The sequence below is a fragment of the Mobula birostris genome, chromosome 1, assembly GCF_030028105.1.
Source record: "Mobula birostris isolate sMobBir1 chromosome 1, sMobBir1.hap1, whole genome shotgun sequence".
NCBI lineage: Eukaryota > Metazoa > Chordata > Chondrichthyes > Myliobatiformes > Myliobatidae > Mobula > Mobula birostris.
This window is the reverse complement of record NC_092370.1, coordinates 71,493,238-71,512,555: the sequence shown is the minus strand read 5'-3', so window position 1 is coordinate 71,512,555 and position 19,318 is coordinate 71,493,238. Positions and strand designations below refer to the sequence as shown.

The 19,318-nt window shown below is 41.5% G+C and overlaps 1 protein-coding gene across 3 annotated transcripts in view; it reads left to right on the top strand.

Moving 5' to 3' along the window:
• Window positions 1-375: 375 nt before the first annotated feature.
• Window positions 376-19,318, top strand: part of triqk (triple QxxK/R motif containing) — a 63,960-nt gene continuing 45,017 nt past the window's right edge. For 2 of the 3 annotated variants that reach the window (XM_072262824.1, XM_072262639.1), the window contains exon 1: window positions 376-468. The gene's annotated coding sequence lies outside the window, so the exon portion shown is untranslated. The remainder of the gene's footprint in view (window positions 469-19,318) is intronic. The other variant, XM_072262729.1, reaches the window with a different exon arrangement.

Here is a 19,318-nt window from a genome sequence, read left to right as displayed (position 1 = left end):
ATGTGTCAAAGATGTGGAGGAAGTGCTGTAATGTAGCTATCCAGGCAATGAGATTGAGAAAATGGTTTTGGTTTCAATGCTTTTGGAGGAAAATTTTGTATCTCCAGAACTGGTTGACAGACAAGGTGTCTCCTGCGCGGAGCAATATTAGCTGTATCTCCCTCTCCGCGGAGGCTGCCTGACGTGTTGAATATTTGCTGCGTTTTCCGTTTTAATCTCGGATTTCCAACAGTTTGTTTTTACAGCAACATCTGAATTATTATTCATGGGCAGGGTTTAGAAACTGCAACAGCTGTTCGTGCATGTTCCCAATAATACAAAAATATTAATACATATATGCAGATAGAGCCGATCGTTTCCATGCGCGGCTCAGAGCGGAAGTGCACCGCGCGGAGACGAGGCTGTCTGGGCGAAGGTCCCGGGCGCAGAGACGCGTCGCTGGAGGACGAGCTGGTAATGTTTGCACAAGTGGGTACTGTTACTTATTCAGCATGTAATGTACGAGCATATTGCAGACAATATACCACCATACTTCCAATACAATATCCCACCTCGCTCAATAGTTGCTCGTGGAAACGACTTTAACAATCCCTGGGAGGAATGGGGGCGGCTACTCGCTACTGCGTGCAGTTGATTGGACGTTCCCAGCACATGTTAATTTTCCATTGGACGACTGTAATGTCAGTGGAATTGGTTTATCGGAAGCAACGTTGACAATTTCTGTTGGAGTTTCTAAACGGGAAGTCAACAAGTTATTGATTTGCCGTGATAAACATTTAATTATTAAGTATTGTATGGCTGTGTTACAACAGACAATCCTTTAAAAAATCATTTGTTTTCAAAACCTGCATCCGAACTAACTGCTTTTTCCCCACCAACTCTGCCGACATGGAAGGGAAAGGACTTGCATTTAGACAGTTCATCTTATAACTATCAACAGTTCTAAAGTATTGTGCAGAATACTTTCAAGGCTGGGCACCAGGGTTGTCAAGTCTGGCACAATGTTTTCCCGTAAGTTTGCTGAATCAAGTGATATATCACTAACAATGTAATTTAACAGCAGATGAAGGAATTTCATAATGCAATTAAAAAAAACTAAAGACCACTAATCTGAAACTTGAATTTGACAAAACGTTGAAAATCTGGCAGAGATTTGGAATGGTACATGATACGTACTGAGATTTTGGTACTCAGGACTGAACTACTGAGGTAGAAACACCTTTAACACCAGCAATACACAAGATGCCAGTTGCCATTTCACCAAAGTGCCAGCCGGTACGAAGGGTCAGAAAATCTGAAATAACTTCATTGGCATTCATTTTCTATCTGAAATCCATGATCTCTATGAGAAGGAAGGGCAAAGGAAACAGGTACATTGGAACACTTCCATCTGGTGATTCTCCACCAAGTCACCTAAGACATAGCAGCTGAATTGGGCTATTTGGCCCATTGAGTCTGTTTTGTCATTCTTTCAAGGCTGATTTATCATTCCTTTCAACTCCCTTTCTTCTTCCTTCACCACATAAACTTGAAGCCCTTACTCATCAAGAACCTATCAAGCTCCACTTTAAGTATACCTAATGACCTGGCCTCCACAGCTGTCTGTGGTGATGAATTCCACAGATTCACTGCTCTATGGCTAAAGAAATTTCTCCTCATCTCTGTTCTAAATGGACACTCCTCTATTCTGAGGATGTGCCTTCTCGTCCTAGACTCCCCCATGGAAACATCCTCTCCATATCAACTATCTAGGCCTTTCAATGTTCAATAAGTTTCAGTGAAATACTCCCTCATTCTTTTAAACTCCAGCGAGTATAGCCCAGGGCTATCATACACTCCTATTTGTTAAAGCTTTCATTCCCTGAATCATTCTCATGAACCCCCTTTGGAGCCTCCCTGATGCTGGCACATCTTTTCTAGATAAGGGGCCCAGTGGCGTGCCTCAGGGATCTGTTCTAGGACCCCTACTCTTCATGATTTTTATAACGACCTGGATGAGGAAGTGGAGGGATGAGTTAGTAAATTTGCTGATGACACAAAGGTTGGGAGTGTTGTGGATAGTGTGGAGGGCTGTCAGAGGTTACAGCGGGACATCGATAGGATGCAAAACTGGGCTGAGAAGTGGCAGATGGAGTTCAACCCAGATGAGTGTGAGGTGGTTCATTTTGATAGGTCAAATATGATGGCAGAATATAGTATTAATGGTAAGACTCTTGGCAGTGTGGAGGATCAGAGGGATCTTGGGGTCCAAGTCCATAGGACACTCAAAGCTGCTATGCAGGTTGACTCAGTGGTTAAGAAAGCATATGGTGCATTGGCCTTCATCAATTGTGGGATTGAGTTTAGGAGCTGAGAGGTAATGTTGCAGCTATATAGGACACTGGTCAGACTCCACTTGGAGGACTGTGCTCAGTTCTGGTCGCCTCACTACAGGAAGGATGTGGAAACTATAGAAAGGGTGCAGAGGAGATTTACAAGGATGTTGCCTGGATTGGGGAGCATGCCTTTTGAGAATAGGTTGAGTGAACTTGGCCTTTTTTCCTTGGAGCGACAGAGGATGTGAGGTGACCTGATAGAGGTGTATAAGATGATGAGAGGAATTGATCATGTGGATAGTCGAGGCTTTTTCCTAGAGCTGAAATGTCCAGCACGAGAGGGCACAGCTTTAAGGTGCTTGGAAGTAAGTACAGAGAAGATGTCAGGGTAAGTTTTTTATGCAGAGAGTCGTGTGTGTATAGAATGGGCTGCCGGTGACGGTGGTGGAGGCGTATACGATAAGGTCTTTTAAGAGACTCCTGGATAGATACATGGGGCTTAGAAAAATAGAGGGCTATTGGTAACCCTAGGTAATTTCTAAGGTAAAGATATGTTCAGCACAACTTTGTGGGCTAAAGGGCCTGTATTGTGCTGTAGGTTTTCTATGTTTCTAAAACCGCTCGCAATACTCTGTGCGGTCTGACAAATGAATAATAAAGCCTCAGCATTACATCATGGTTTGTATGTTCTAGTCTTTTTGAAATGAATGCTATCTTTGCAGTTGTCTTCTTTAGAACTGACTCAACATAAGGCATGGTAGCGTAGTGGTTAGCACAATACTTTACAGTACCAGGGACCTGGGTTCAATTCCTGTAAGGAGTTTGTACGTTCTCCTTGTGACCTCATGGGTTTCTAACGGTTGCTCCGGTTTCCTCACACTGTCCAAAGATGTACTGATTGATAAGTTAAATGGTCAATGTAAATTGTCCCGTGATTAATTGCTGGGTGGTGTTGCTCGAGGGCCGCGAAAAGCCTACTCAGTGCTATATCTTAATAAGTAAATAACCTGCAAGTTAATCTTTAGGGAATCTTGCACGAAGGTTCCCAAGTCCCTTTGCACCTCTGATTTTTGAATTTTTTTCCCCCATTTAGAAAATAGTCTACACCTTTATTCCTTCCACTAAAGTACATGACTGTACATTTCCCGACACTATATTTAACCTGCCACTTCTTTACCCATTCTCCTAATCTAATTCATCCTGCAGAGTCCCTGCTTCCTCAACACCACTTGATCCTCCAGCTATCTTCGTGCCACAAAGCCCTTCATCCAAATCATTGACATACAACGTGAAGATAGATGGTCCCAATACCAACTCCTGTGGAACACTGCTAATCTCCGGCCGCCAACTGGAAAAGGCCCGATTTATTCCCACACTTTGCTTCCTGCCAGTCAGCCAATCTTCTATCTGTGCTAGTATCTTTCCTGTAATACCATGAGCTTTTATCTTGTGAAGCAGCCTCATGTGCAGCCCTGTCAAAAGCCTTCTGAAAATCCAAGTAAACAACATCCACTGACTCTCTTTTGTCTATCCTGCCAGTTATTTCCTCAAAGAATTCCAACAGATTTGTCAGGCAAGATTTCCCCTTAAGGAAACCATGCATAAGGGAAAATATTAAAATATTACATTTAGTTTTCCTTCACTCTCAGTGAGTCTAAATCCCAGATTCTACAGCAGTCTGTGAGTACCTTTACCAGAAGTACTGCATCTTTTAAAAGGGTAGGTCGCCATTTTTACCAAGGAGAATTGGGGATAGGCAATTAGTGCTGGCATTGTCAGCCAGACTTGTGTCATGAAAAATGGATTTTGTTTTTTGTAAAGTAAGAGATAATCAGATGGAAAGCTGGAAATGCAGATTAGTAGTCTGGAGGCTTACGTGCCTATGGACAGTGCACAAATCTGATTCTTTACACCACATACTGTAGCTATTGCTTGCTCAGCTTGTTGCCCTGTTTACAAAAGCCCTGTACTGCTTTTCAGGTTCTACCCCACCATTGGAACTTTAGTCATAAATGGTTTAAAATAGTTGCTAAATAGTAAACATCGTAAAAAGCAGCAGAGTTTAAGGTATTCAATTCCAGAAAATGCTGAAGATTACTGGACAAATCTGATTGGAAAGCATATTGTAATATTTTCTCTTTAATTCTCCTTAATTCTAGGAGTTGGTGTTATGTTACAGCTGTATGAACCTCTGGTGACACCAGAGCATAGTGTTCTGTTCTGGATACTGCACCACAAAGGGCACGTTAACCTTGGATGCTTTGCTCTACAGTCAACAGACTTGTACTGGAACTACAGGATAAATGCAGGGTTTCTTCCATACAGCAGAGACTTTATCTGACAGTGGTGTTTAAGATGCTGGGAGGATCTCTTGGGGTAATCATGTGGTGTAAGTGGATGGGAACATCCTGAACATAGAAGCATCATCTTAGAATAAACCGTAAAATACTAAAACATTAAAATCAGGAAGTGTAGTTTAAATCTGTAACTTTATTCTCTCAGATCCATAAATGACAGATCAATTGAAGATTTGTGGAGCTCTGCAGGGAGGTACTCAAAGCAGGTAGTCAAAGATCTCTACGAAGTTCCTTGGAAACCAACAGTGGCTTTGCTTCGGAACTGTTTGCTTTTATATTAAATTATCCAGAGGATATATATTTTGGCCTTATGATGTGGATTTATATTATATAGTTGATTATAGGATTCTGCTAAATTTCAGTGAACAAAATATGTTTTAATAAATAGAATTCATCTTCTTGATAATGGACTTGAACACCTTGAGCAAGTAGATCTGTTTGGCAAAGAGTATTAACTAAATAGAATCTTTGGACTTGGATGTGGCTTGAAAGGCTGCTCTTGTCTAGAAGATCATAGCAGACCATATTTTAGAACCACTGCTATCCATGTGGTGAAATCACTTATGGTACTCCCTCAGAGATGTTAAAAAGCAATTTTTGGATTGAAGAAAGTTGAAAAGTTGGAATTGTACGTCCAAAGCAGATAACAGGCTGAAGTGCTCATAAGAGGCTTATTTGATACTAGGGTAATGGTCCATTGAGAACCACTCTCTCCTAGTATGAGCTGATGAAGAATGTAAGCTGAATTGTGGAGCTAGAGTGAAAATGGGTGGGGTCTTATTAAATTGAAAAAAAGAGAAGAGTGCTGTGAACATGGGGAGATATCTTCAAGGCTAACGTGGTGAGATGCAACAATACTTTTAAAATTGATAGCAAAAATGTTTTATTCAATAACTAAAAGGGTGATCAGAATAGCAGCATGGAAGAAATGCATTCATTTCATCGTGTCCATACAGTAAATGCCATACAGCTGGTTCCACCCTCCATGCCTTCTCCACAAAAGCCTGTATTTTCTCTTTCTTTTTAGCTATTTATTCAGTTCCCTTTTGATGTCTGCAGTTAAATCTGCCTCCTACTACTGCCTTAGCAGTGCAATCCAGACCCCAAAGATTCACTGCCAAGAAAGCTTTTTTTTTCTTATTTCAGTTTCAATCTTTTGCTAATTATCTTCTGGTTCTGAAGATTTGTAGACATTTCAATTCTTTTGATTCTGACTATTTTTTTTCTCTCAAACACTTTTGCTTGAAGGAAAGCAACCACCGTCTTTCCCATCTATTTACGTGATTAAGCTGAATTAAGCCTAGAATCATGCTTGTTAATTACCTGCTTTTCCAAAGCATCCATATTTTTCATGATCATAAGAAATTCTGCAGGTGTGAACAATCCAAAGCAACATACACAAAATGCTAGAGGAACTCAGTAGGTCAGGCAGCATCCATGAAAATGAACTGTCAATGTTTTGAGCCAAGTCCCTTCTTCAGGACTGGAAAGGAAAGGGAGAGGATGCCAGAATAAACAAGTGGGGGAAGGGGATAAAAGGATATCTCGATGATAGATGAAGCCCTGTGGGTGGAAAAGGTAAAGAGCTGGAGTTGAAGAAATCTGATAGGAGAGGAGAGTGGACCATAGGAGAAAGGGGAAGAGGAGGGACCCAGGGGGAGGTGATAGGCAGGTGAGAAGAGCTAAGAGGCCAGAGTGGGGAATAGAAGAAGAGGGGAGGGGTGGGAATTTGTTTTACCAGAAGAAATTCATGTTTTTCATAAAGTGCAATACACATTGGTTGTTTATCTGTCCTGTTGGCTGTGGTCCTTCATGGATTCTGTTATGGATTTACTGAGTACACCCACAAGAAAACGAATCTTAGGGTTGTATATGGTTATACTGTATATACGTACTTTGAATTCAGTTCCCTCTGCTTTGAAGTTTTGTGTCACCTGCAAATTTGAAAATTGCGTCCTGTGTATCTGTGTCCAAATTGGTAATTTCTATTAAAATAATTGTCAACGTTGTAAACTCATACACCATCACTGAAAATCAAAAATAAAACAGAAAATGTTAGAAGCATCGGTAGGATAGGCGAGATATGTGGGAAGAGAAACGTATCACACCAAAATGCTGTCATCAGAATGGTCTGTAGAATTGTCTTTGCCCTGATAGGTTAATGCTGCCTGACTTGCCAAGTGTGCCCAGAATGTTCTCTGTTCACTATTCCTCTCTTTTCCGAGAGTACCTGTCACAAACCTCTGCAACATGTTGAACCTAGAGTATAGTTGTTACTTCACTTATGACAAAATCATATTCTGGCACTTGTGTTTCTAAGAGGTTATCACCGTGTGTTACAAGTGCTTTGCAATAAGACAGTAGCATGTCGGCAAGTGAAGGAGATTGTAAGCCCATGTAATCGTTTGAGTAATATGTTATTCAGACAGAAAATGGTGGAAACATTCAACTGGTCAGGAAGCACCTGTGCAAGGGAAAGCAGAGTTAATGTTTCTGGTGATACTGTTCATCAGAACTGGGAAAGAGCTGATGCGCCTTTAACTACCATATTACCCTTTTCTCAACCTATCAGAGATACTCACCTTGTTCTGTCCTTTCTTCCCCCACCTCCTCTGCTAATGAAAACTAATTAATTTTCTCTTTTTCCGGTTCTGACAAAGGATCTCGCATGTCTGAAACATCATCTCTGTCTTGCGTGTGGCGCAATATCGTAGCGGTTCGCAAAATGCTTTACAGCGCCAGCTATGAGATTATGGTTCGGTTTCTCCAGCTGTCTGTGAGGTGTTTGTACGTTCTTCCCACGACCGTGTGGGTTTCCGCACGAGTTTGTACGTTCTTCCCATGACCATGTGGGTTTCCGCATGAGTTTGTACATTCTTCCCATGACTGTGTGGATTTCCGTATGGCGCTCTGGTTTCCTCTGAAATCCAGAGGTCGCAAATGTCAAGGTTTGTAAGTTGTGGGCATGCTATGTTGGTGCTGGAAGTGTGGCCCCACCTGTGGGCTGCTCTGAGCATAATCCTCGCTGTATTGATTTAAAACAACTGCCGCATTTCACTGTACAATTATGTTCTGGTGTTTCAATGTATACATGGAAAAAAAAGTTAATCTTTAATCTTTTCCACAGGTGTTGCCTGATCTATTTTATTTCAGATTTCCAGCATGCGCATATTTTTAGAATTGAATTATTAAATCTAAATTTGAATAACTTTAGGCCACAGTTGTCATTTAGAGTATAGAATACATACCATACTCTTACACCATAAGACTCAGGAGCAGAATTAGCCATTCAGCCATTGTCTACTCCAGTATTTTATCATGGCTGATTTTTGAAATTCCTCTCAACTTCATTCTCCTGTACTCCCCTTGTAAACTTTGATGCCGTTGATAATCAAGAATCTTAACAACCTTCTCTTTAAATATACCCAATGACTTGGCCTCTACAGCCATCTGTGGTAATGTATTCCACAGATTCACCACCTTTTAGCTAAAGAAATTCCTCCTTATCTTTGTTTCTGTTCTAAAACTGTTCCCTCTGGTCCAAACCTCTCTCCTCCTCCCCCCCCCCCCCCCCAAGCTATAGGAAACATCCTCATCACACCTGCTCTACCTAGGCCTTTCAGTATTTGACAGGTTTCAGTCAGATTACACTGCCCCACCCTATTTTTCTACATTTCTGCGAATAAAGGCCCAGAGTCATCAGGTGCTCCTCATATGTTAACTCTTTCATTCCCCGGATAATTTTTGTGAACCTCCTCTGGACCCTCTCCTATGCCAGCACACCCTTTCTTAGATGAGAGGAAGAAAACTACTCACAATGCTCCAAGCAACACACATAAAAGTTGCTGGTGAACGCAGCAGGCCAGGCAGCATCTCTAGGAAGAGATGCAGTCAACATTTCAGGCCGAGACCCTTCATCAGGACTAACTGAAGGAAGTTAGTCCAATGCTCCAAGTGTGGTCTGACCAATGCCTTATGAAGCTTCAGCATTACATCCTTTTATATTCTAGTCCTCTCAAAATGAATGCGAACATTGTAGTTCCCTTCCTTACCATGGATTCAAACTGCAGGTTAATGTTTAGGGAATCCTCCACAAGGACTCCCAAGTCCCTTTGTACATCTGATTTCTGAAAGTAGTCTACACCTTTATTCCTCTACCAAAGTGTAAGGCCATACACTTTCTTATACTGTATTCCATCTCCTACTTCTTTGCCTATTCTCCTAATCTGCCTAAGTCGGGAGTTCTCAACCTAGGACCAGGGACCACTTGGTTAATGGTAGGGGTCCATGAAATAAGAAAGGTTAGGAACCCCTGGTCACAGTCCTTCAGCAGACTCCCTGTTTCCTCAACGTTACCTGTCCCTCCATCTATCTTTGCATCATCCACAGACTTGACTACAAGGCCATCAATTTACTTACCCAAATCATTGATATGTAACACAAAAAGAATCGGTTCCAACCTGACCCCTCGGAACACCACTAGTCACTGGCAGCCAACCAGAAAAGGCCTCCTTTATTCCTGCTCTTTGCCTCCTGCCACTCGCCAATTTTCTATTCAGGCTCATATCTTTCCTGTTACACCATGGATTCTTATCTTGTTTATCAGCTTTATATATGGCTCCTTGTCAATGGCCTTCTGAAAATCCAAGTATAGTCATAGTCATACTTTATTGATCCCAGGGGAAATTGGTTTTCGTTACAGTTGCACCATAAATAATAAATAGCAATAGAACCATAAATAGTTAAATAGTAATATGTAAATTATGCCAGTAAATTATGAAATAAGTCCAGGACCAGCCTATTGGCTCAGGGTGTCTGACCCTCCAAGAGAGAAGTTGTAAAGTTTGATGGCCACAGGCAGGAATGACTTCCTATGACGCTCTGTGTTGCATCTCAGTGGAATGAGTCTCTGGCTGAATGTACTCCATTGCCCACCCAGTACATTATGTAGTGGATGGGAGATATTGACCAAAATGGCATGCAACTTCGACAGCGTCCTAGACAACATCCATAGACTCTCCTTTGTCTATTCTGCCTATAATTGTCTCAAAGTATTCTAACAGATTTGTTAGGCAAGATTTCCCTTCAAGGAAACCATGCTGACTTTGGCCTATTTTTTCATGTTCCTTCAAGTACCCCGAAACTTCAACCTTAATAATGGACTCTGACATCTTATCAACCACTGAAGTGAGGCTAACTGGTCTATCGTTTTCCTATCTTTTGCCTCCTTCCCATCTTATAGAACAGAGTGATATTTTCTACTTTTCAGTGCTCCAAAACCATTCCAAAGTGTAGTGATTATTGAATGATCACTGCTAATGCCTCCATAATCTCTTTAGCTACCTCTTTTAGAACCCTGGGGTATAGTCCATCTGATCAAAGTTCTACCTTCACCTTTCAGGTTCTACACTCAATTCTGTCCCTTGACATTCCTGAAATTTGGGCATACTACTAGTGGCTTTGACAGTAAAGACAAATGCAAAATATTATGTTTGTCCATATTTTCCTTGACATCTCTTTTACTGTCTGAAAAATCTTTTGGTATCCTCTTTTATATTATTGACTAGTTTACCTCCATATTTCAATTTTTTTTCTCTGCTTATGACCTTTGTAGTTGCCTTATATTGGTTTTTAAAAGTTTTCCAATCCTCTAATTTCCCACTAATTTTTGCTATATTTTATGTCTTCTCTTTTGCTGTTGTGCTTTGACTTCCTTTGTCACCCACGGTTGCCTCATTCTCTTTTTAGAATACTTGCTCTTCTTTGGGATGTATCTAACCTGCACTTTCTGAATTCAGAGTTAATAAAACGTGTACTTCACAGCTACATTGATTGCAGATATCAAATGTGAATTAAAGATACAAAGTGAGGAAGAAGCTAAGGTGTCTTTCAATGGCTGAGGAAACAAATGCATCTTCTAAACTGTCAGTATTCCTGTCCCAAGTTATGGTCACCTGGATACAATTAACAACACTGCTAATGGCCATGAGACGTGAGTATGCTGAGCAGACAAGTCGTTAATTCTGTACATCAATTCAATTCATGGCTCTCTCAATCTTGCATAGGTGAACAGGTATAAAACTGCAGGAAGGACGGCCCCTATTCCTTGTAAGTTAATTTTTTTCCTCATGTACTTTTACAAATTTATAATACCTTCTATTCTTTCAAGTTTAAGACATTTCAGGGTGCAATATAACCAGACTGAAAAGTTCTGATAATTCAAAAATGGCTGAACGGTAGAAGTCACTTAGATCACATTTCTTCCCCATTCTGATTTTTGGTCTGACCAACATCTAAACTCTTGACCATGTTTAAATACTTTTATGCATTGATTTGCTACGACATAATTGTCTGATTAGATACTTGCATTAATGTGTACCTGTACAGGTGTACCTAATAAAGTGGCCGCTGGGTGTAATTAAGCTATGTAAGTGTATGAGTGTTTGCTCAAAGGCTTTGTTAATATTTAAATCAATGCCATTGATTGGCTAGGGTTAAATTACACTGGACAACAAATTTTGTCAAAAGCGTTGCTTCCTCAGAAATTACTCTTGTTTATGATAGACCACTTGAAGCAGAGCACAAATATAATTTTAGACTACCTGTATCATGTAGAAACAAGAAATTAACTTCAATTGAGTATCATGTGTTTAATTGCATAATGGTGTTGATGCTTTACAATAGGTCAATTAAGCTAAAAATGTTTTATAGAAACATAGAAACATAGAAAATAGGTGCAGGAGTAGGCCATTCGGCCCTTCGAGCCTGCACCGCCATTTATTATGATCATGGCTGATCATCCAACTCAGAACACCGCCCCAGCCTTCCCTCCATACCCCCTGACCCCCGTAGCCACAAGGGCCATATCTAACTCCCTCTTAAAAATAGCCAATGAACTGGCCTCAACTGTTTCCTGTGGCAGAGAATTCCACAGATTCACCACTCTCTGTGTGAAGAAGTTTTTCCTAATCTCGGCCCTAAAGGGCTTCCCCTCTATCCTCAAACTGTGATCCCTCGTTCTGGACTTCCCCAACATCGGGAACAATCTTCCTGCATCTAGCCTGTCCAATCCCTTTAGGATCTCATACGTTTCAATCAGATCCCCCCTCAATCTTCTAAATTCCAACGAGTACAAGCCCAGTTCATCCATTCTTTCTTCATATGAAAGTCTTGCCATCCCAGGAATCAATCTGGTGAACCTTCTCTGTACTCCCTCTATGGCAAGGATGTCTTTCCTCAGATTAGGGGACCAAAACTGCACACAATACTCCAGGTGTGGTCTCACCAAGGCCTTGTACAACTGCAGTAGCACCTCCTTGCTCCTGTACTCAAATCCTCTCGCTATAAATGCCAGCATACCATTCGCCTTTTTCACCGCCTGCTGTACCTGCATGCCCACTTTCAATGACTGGTGTATAATGACACCCAGGTCACGTTGCACCTCCCCTTTTCCTAATCGGCCACCATTCAGATAATAATCTGTTTTCCTATTTTTGCCACCAAAGTGGATAACTTCACATTTTTTTTGTTGATGATTTTCATTTGTACTCTGAGGCTTCTCACTGAAGTGTCCAACAATAATCAGCCAGTATTGATGGATTCCAGTTGTCCTGTTATTGTTTCTCCATGACCCCAATGTTCTGGTGAAACCTTTCACCATGCTCATCACTGACAGCGTCAAGATTTGCAGGGAAGAATTCTAAATGGGAATGTAGAAAATGAATCTTTAGCGACATGCTGCACTTTGTGGTTTTGTATGCTTGAAACATGTTGTCAACTACCTGCACATAGTTTGATGCTCTGCAAATGCCGAGAAAATTTTCAACAACATTCTTGAATGCCTAACATGTGATTTTCTCCGGATCCACTAGAAGTTCTTCAAGTTGCCTGACATTGATGACCTGTTTGATTTGTGGACCAACAAAAATGCTGCCTTTAATCTTGGCGTCAATTATTCTGACTTGAATTATGAATTGAAATAAAGATGATGTAAAAAAATGGCAATTTTAATGATCAGCAGCCCAAAACTCATAAGGTACACTCAGAAGTATTCAGGAAGCAAAATCTGTGTTGTCCAATGTTAGTGTTCAGATGGCTTTTGTGTACCAGCAAGTAATGCAACAAAGGTTTCTTTCATATTAAAGTGACTTTTCTTCCTTTAGCATTTCACAGTTCATGTGAAAATATCAATACAGTTAGGCCTTTTGAGGTACAACTAGTCTTTATGAGAGTGCAGAGGGTGATGAGCTCAAGTCCCTAAGGGATGTGTTTTTGATAATAACCTTCATTTCAAATATACCAATATAGATCTATTATTCCCTTTCCACATCTAGTGCAACACATTTTAAATTACACTTGATACTTTATGCAAATGGCTATCTGATTAGACACTGTGGCAACGTCTGTTAATGTCTCCCAGGATTTCTGTGGAGTTTTGTTTACGAACCATCAAAGCAGCACCAGAGAATGACGATTACTATGTTGCTTTGAAGGATGGATCACTAGCCATATTTTGCATTTTATAATTAGAAAAGTACAGTAGATCTTAATACAGCTTTATCTCTGCACTGTGATTTAACTACTGTAAAATATCAATGGGCTATAAATTTGTACAATGTGGAAGGATGTGCACTTGAAAATGAGTTTAACTTGGAGTAGAGCAAAATTGTAATTATTTACAAACCTTTTACTAACAGCTGGAAAATTCAAATGCTATCAAAAATCCACCAGGAAGTCTGGCAGTGAAATGTGAGCCTGGAAACGGGAATCATTTGCACATGTTTTGAATCATCTATAATTTTTGTTTTCCCTTTTTTTTGTGTACTAGCAACCCTTTCCTGTTAAAATCTCGCCTTTGTGAAAGTAGCATCAATTATCTTTAGAGAGGCTGGTGTTTTCCCAGCACAGCAGACAGATGCCTGTTGAAAGCAACTTTTATGGCACTGCTATCCCCACCCCCCCACCACCAACCACTCCCCAGCCCATTAATACTTCGGTTGTAATCTCTCATGTTGCTTCAGTTAATTTGTGCTTTAAATAAGGATGAATTCTAATTTCTGGCAGAAAACTCTCCTAAATAATGTCAACAATGGCATTGTTCCTGCAGGAGTTTCAACCTTGCTGATCTGAAAAATAGGTGTTCTTATTTGCTTGTAGAACAGTAAACATTTTAGAAATTTGTTCTCACTGAAGTGGCAACATTTCAAGAGCCAGCATTCAAACTGCATTTTATAGCTGCCTATTCCTCAAGAATCTACAACCTTAATTTACACACAACTCGCACTTGGGATGGAGGCTCATTGGTATCTCGAGTGATCTTTCTGTGCACCAAAATGATACCTCTGAGCATTTGCATATCCCTCTTGGTGGTGACATGGAGGTAGACCGTAGGCTATTACAGCAGCTTGCTGCACTTTGTAGTCATAGAAGGGGCTGTTAACGAAAACTTTATAGGGACCACTATCCATTAAATGCTGCCAGTGGCGTGTGTCTCAAATAGCTTCTGGCAACCAACCTGGCTCCTGACCTTCACATATGGCTTGCTTACTAAGCCTGGTAGAACCATTTCTACTGACAGGAGAAGGGGCAAAGGCAGGTTATTGGCACCTTAAAACCAGTCACTTTGGGCAGATGAGGCTTGTCAGCCGTGGTTGGCGGTTGATAAAGGAGAAGAAAGTCTGATCTCAAACCTCTGCTGCCTTGCAGATACACCCACTTGTGAGGAAGGCTTTGAGAGTAAATCCCAAGGAAAAATTTGGAGCTGGAGTCCCTAAGGCAGGCCTAATTTGAGTTCAATGCTGACGGGCAACTCTTGCCACGTCGCTAGTGCCAAACTGTATCAGTCTTTGTCGTTCCTTTGGATTCATCAGGTGTGTGGAGAGGGGGAGTCTGCTGCGCGAGCAACAGCTTGCTCTCTATATTGTACTACCCTGGCTTGTGTATCAACTTCATCAGCTAGGACGCATCATCCATGGTCAACGCTGACCAGCGGAAGCCATCAATGTGATTAGGTAATGCTGTCGGTATATAGTACCAGGGATGAATCCTGGCAGCACTGCCTCCAGTAACCATCTGCTGTCACTGCTGTCTGTGGGTTTACATGAGCTAAAGTGCAACATCAGAGATGGAAGGCATTTTTAATGTCAATCAAGCTGTCTACCACAAGTAGAAGCACATGCGATCTACTATTTGCACTAACCATACTCATCAAGAACGGTTTCCAAATTTATCTGAAGACAAGTGCTTTGACCTTAGTGCAGCAGATGATAGAGCATGATACACAAGCCTACTTGTTAAAATATCCAGGAGCTTCCCTGCATAGCTTATTGATGTCATCAAGCTGCTGCTGTGTAGCAGATGCCCCAGGGCACAAGTGGGTGGGAACATAAGTGCTTGGAGAAAACAGAACAGCAGGTTACTTCAGAATCTGAATTCACCTTCAGATCAACAACATAAGCAATAGCAGCAGGTGCAGGATGCGAGGCCTTTTTGAGTCATGGCTGATGTTCCACCTTTTGAAGCTTGTTCCCCATATCACCTCATTCACTCAATGTCCAAATAGCAATCTTGGCCTTGAATATACACCCTAAGGTGTGGAATTCTGAAGAATTACAGCCATCAACGTAAAATTAGACTCTCCTTATCTCAGCTCTAAATGGCTGATCCCTCAGCCGGTCCTGGCATTGTAGCGGTTAGCGCAACTCTTTACGGTGCCCGCCAGTGATCAACAGTTGGGGCTCAATTTCTAACACTGTCTGTAAGGAGTTTGTACATTCTCCTTGTGACCACATGGGTTGCTTCCCAGGCTCTGGTTTCTTCCCACATTCCAAAGACAGATGGGTTAAGGTTAATGAGTATGCTATGTTGACACTGGAAATGTAGCAACCCTTCTGGGCTTCCCCCAGCATAATATTCCTGATGCAAACACGAGGAAATCTGCAGATGCTGGAATTTCAAGCGACACACATAAAAGTTGCTGATGAACGCAGCAGGCCAGGCAGCATCTATAGGAAGAGGTACAGTCGTCATTTCAGGCTGAGACCCTTCGTCAGTCCTGACGAAGGGTCTCGGCCTGAAATGTCGACTGTATCTCTTCCTATAGATATTTTTCCTGATTTGATTTGATACAAACAACACATTTTGCTGTGTGTTTCATTACACGTGTCTCAATAAAGCTAATTTTTACTGTCCAGACAGATTAAAGGTCTTCCTGGCATCCATTTTGCCAATTTCCCTTGGAAAGATGTAAATAAGATTGAAAGATTATAGAGACAATTTATAAGGATGTTACCAGGTCTGGAAGACCTGAATTATAAGGAAAGATTGAATAAATTAGAACTTTATTACCCAGAACATAGAAGATTAAGGGGAGATTTGATGGAGGTGTACAAAATTATGAAAGGTATAAATAGGGTAAATGCAGCAGGCTTTTTCCATTGAGGGTGGGTGAAACTACAACTTGAGGTCATGGGTTAAGGGTGAAAGGTAAAATGTTTAAAGGAACATGAGGGAAAGCTTCTTCACTCTCAGAGTGGTGTGAGTGTGTAACAAGTTGCCAGTGCAGGTAGTGGATGCGATTTCAATTTCAATGTTTAACAGAAGTTTGGATAGGTAAATTGATGGGATGGGTATGGAGGACTCTGGTCCAGGTGTAGCTCATTGGGACTAGGCACTTTAAATGGTTCAGTATTGACTAGATGAGCCAAAGGGCCTGTGTCTGTGCTGCAGTTTTCTGTGACTCCAGTCCTCTGTCTTAATAAGACCACTTCTTTATCTAAATACCAGTGAGTGTAGGCTCAGTTTATTTAATTGTTCTTCAAAGGCCAAACTTCCTTATCCCTTGTGCACTACCCTACACCCACAGCTCTGCCTTCATCAATATTTATCACTTTCTCAAATATGTCAATCAGGCTTGTGAGGCACGACCTGCCCCTCACAAAACCATGCTGACTATCCCTAATCAAACGATGCTTCTTCAAGTGCTTGAAATCCTGTCTCTTAAGAATCCTCTCCCATTGTTTCTCACCACTAATGGAAGTCTCACTGGTCTATAATTCCCAGGGTTATGCCTTTTACCTTTCTTAAACAAAGGAATAACATTTGCCATCCTCCAATCTTCTGGCACTACTGCTGTTGCTAGTTAGGACACAAAGATCATCTTTAATGGCATAGTAATTTCTTCCTCCGCTTCCTGTAGCAACTTGGGGTATATCCCGTTCAGCCCTGGAGACTGGCCCATCTTTCTGCTCTTGTTTCTTATGGTCTAAAATTAAAATAAATACTTTTTTTTCAGTTGAGGACTATTTCCATTCAACTACTAGCTTATCTCAAACTTGACAACATACTACTTGCATATCAAACTTTGCTTGGAGTGGAGCTGAGCTTCACTCCCTCCGTGACACACGAGAGACTGCAGATGCTGGAGGTATAGGATATAAGAGCAGGGATGTGATGTTGAGGCTCTATAACACACTCGTGAGACAACACTTAGAGTATCGTGTGTAGTTTTGGGTTCCTTATTTTAGGAAGGATATACTGACTTGGAGAGGGTTCAGAGGAGATTCACAAGAATGATTGCAGGAATGAAAGGGTTACCATATGAGGAACGTCTGGCAGCTCTTGGGCTGTATTCCCTGGACTTCTGGAAAATGAGGAGGGATCTCATAGAAATATTCCAAATGTTAAAAGGCCGGGACAGATTAGATATGGCAAAGTTATTTCCCATGGTAGGGGAGTCTAGGACAAGAGGGCACAACTTCAAGATTGAAGGGTGTCCATTTAGAACAGAGATGCGGAGAAATTACATTAGTCAGAGGATGTTAAATCTGTGGATAGGTAGGTTCTTGATTAGCCAGGACTTCAAAGGGTATGGAGAAAAGGCAGGGGAGTGGGGATGACTGGAAGAATTGTATCAGCCCATGATTGAATGGTGGAGCAGAGTCGATGGGCCAAATGGCCTACCTCTGCTCCTATATCTTATGGTCTTATGGTCCTAAATCTTGAACAACAAACATGATATGCTTGAGGACCTCAGCAGGCCGGGCAGCATCCATGGAAGAAAACAAACAGTCATTTGAGTTTGCAAGTTGACCAGTGACTGTAATATGTGACATCCCCAGCCCAACATTAGCTTGGAAGGTTTTCTATCTCCACCTCCTTTGGGGCTGGGCTAATGCACTACTGGAGGGATCTAAATACCATCAGATTTCAGTGAACAGTCAGATACTGAAGCATGATACATGCTCATTGCATCTTGACTATCTGACTGAATTCTGGCATTAAAATGTCACTTGGATAAGGTAGCAGCAAAGCTCACGATGCAGTAATTTTTTCTTAAGATAAATTGGCTTCGCATTAGGAGTGGTTATTGCACCCCTTTGAACTTGTGATCTTATGCTCTGTAACAGGGGTCTGTGTGCCAGCATGGACTCATTCTGGCAGAATCAGAATCAAGTTTATTAATACCGTCAAGTGTTGTGAAATTTAACTTAGCAGCAGCAGTTCAATGTAGAAAAGAAAAAGTAAATCAATTACAGTATATATATATTGAATAGATTAAAACTTGTGCAAAAACAGAAATAATATATGTTAAAAAAGTGAGGTGGTGTTCATGGGTTCAATGTCCATTTAGGAATTGGATGGCAGAAGGGAAGAAGCTGTTCCTGAATCGCTGTGTGTGTGCCTTCAGGCTTCTGTACCTCCTACTTGATGAGCAAAGGGTATGCCCTGGATGCTGGGGGTCTTTAATAATGGGTCCTACCTTTCTGAGATGATGTTCTGGGTACTTCATTGGCTAGTACCCAAGTTGGAGCCAACTAAATTTATGACCCTCTGTAGCTTCTTCAGTCCTCTGCAGTAGCAGCCCCATACCAGACAGTGATGCAGCCTGTCAAAATGCTCTCCACAGTACATCTATAGATGTTTTTGAGTGTTTTTGTTGACATACCAAATCTCTTCAAACTCCTAATGAAGCATTGTCGCTGTCTTGCCTTCTTTATAGCTGCATTGATATGTTGGGACCAGGTTAGATCCTCAGAGATTTTGACCCAGGAACTTGAAACTGCTCATTGTCTCCACTTCTGATCTCTCTTTGAGGATTGGTATGTGTTCCTTCGTCTTGCCCTCCCGGAAGTCAACAATCTGCTCTTTTGTCTTACTGGCATTGAGTGCCAGGTTGCTGCTGTGACACCGCTCTACTAGTTGGCATATCTTGCTCCTCTATGTCCTCTCGTCTCCATCTCTGAGATTCTACCAGCAAAGGTTGATTCATCAGCAAATCTGTAGATGGTATTTGAGTTGTGCCTAGTCACACAGTCATGGGCGTAGAGAGAGTAGAGCAGTGGCCTAAGCACACACCCCTGAGGTGCTCCAGTATTGATCGTCAGTGAGGAGGAGATATTATCACCAATCCGCACAGATTGTGGTCTTCCAGTTAGGACGTCGAGAATCCAATTGCAGAGGGTGGTACAAAGTCTGTAACTTATCAATCAGGATTGTGGGGATGATGGTATAGTCGATGAACTGCATCCTGACATGGGTCTAAGACCATGTGAAGAGCCATTGAGATTGTGTCTGCCATTGACCTATTGTGGCATAACTCAACCATGTTGTATCTGGACTGGGTAAGCCCTCAGTGCAAAGAATCAG